The sequence below is a fragment of the Mandrillus leucophaeus genome, unplaced genomic scaffold, assembly GCF_000951045.1.
Source record: "Mandrillus leucophaeus isolate KB7577 unplaced genomic scaffold, Mleu.le_1.0 Scaffold6640, whole genome shotgun sequence".
Taxonomy (NCBI): Eukaryota; Metazoa; Chordata; class Mammalia; order Primates; family Cercopithecidae; genus Mandrillus; species Mandrillus leucophaeus.
Genome location: NW_012107187.1, coordinates 1 through 822, shown reverse-complemented (window position 1 = coordinate 822; position 822 = coordinate 1). Strand labels below are relative to the sequence as shown.

Here is an 822-nt window from a genome sequence, read left to right as displayed (position 1 = left end):
GCTTCCCGGGTTCATGCCATTCTCCTGCCTCAGCCTCCCGAGCAGCTGGGACTACAGGCGCCGCCACCTCGCCCGGCTAGTTTTTTGTATTTTTTAGTAGAGACAGGGTTTCACCGTGCACCATGTTAGCCAGGATGGTCTCGATCTGACCTCGTGATCCGCCCTCTCGGCCTCCCAAAGTGCTGGGATTACAGGCTTGAGCCACCGCGCCCGGCCTATATGTCAATATTTTAAAGAAACAGATCCTTACAAGACCAAAATAACCCACAGGCCACGAGGTTGGTTTTTCCTTTTTTTTTTTGTTGTTGTTTAAACAAATGTGCACCACGATGTTTCAACAAGTAAGACAAATGCCATGAATGTGAAAGCTGCAGTTTGCAATATACCACATTTAGAACTCAGCAAAGGTGAATTAGACAGAGGTGGTAGTCATTCTAATTAAAGAATCAGGTAACTTCACGACCAAGCTGATTTGCAGCATCAAAAGTGTCCATTTAAGTTTCTTTTTTCTTGATGATCAGAGGGCCCACATTGTCTCCAGTATCTTCGTTATGTTTTGTTCCCATCACAGAATGGGAACTTTTTGGACCTCCAACAATGGCAGTACACAGCTTTATCTCCTAAGTCCTCCATGTCAAAAGCATGTACTATCTTGGGGTTGTCTTTCTGGATGTGAAGGTTTATCATAGCTTTATTTCGATGATCTTTAACATAAAGTCTTTTGTAAGCTAGATAACCAATTGCAGCTGTCCCAGCAGCAATGGTAACTGCTGCAATCCATTCAACTCGTAGGCTAGAACTGGAAGTCAAACTCATGGCGCC

General features: G+C 44.4%; 1 pseudogene across 1 annotated transcript; it reads right to left on the bottom strand.

Moving 5' to 3' along the window:
- Positions 1 to 222: 222 nt before the first annotated feature.
- LOC105554932 lies at positions 223 to 816 on the bottom strand (annotated as a pseudogene). Its single transcript, XR_001008405.1, has one exon. The product of XR_001008405.1 is annotated as a CDGSH iron-sulfur domain-containing protein 1 pseudogene (transcript).
- Positions 817 to 822: the final 6 nt, after the last annotated feature.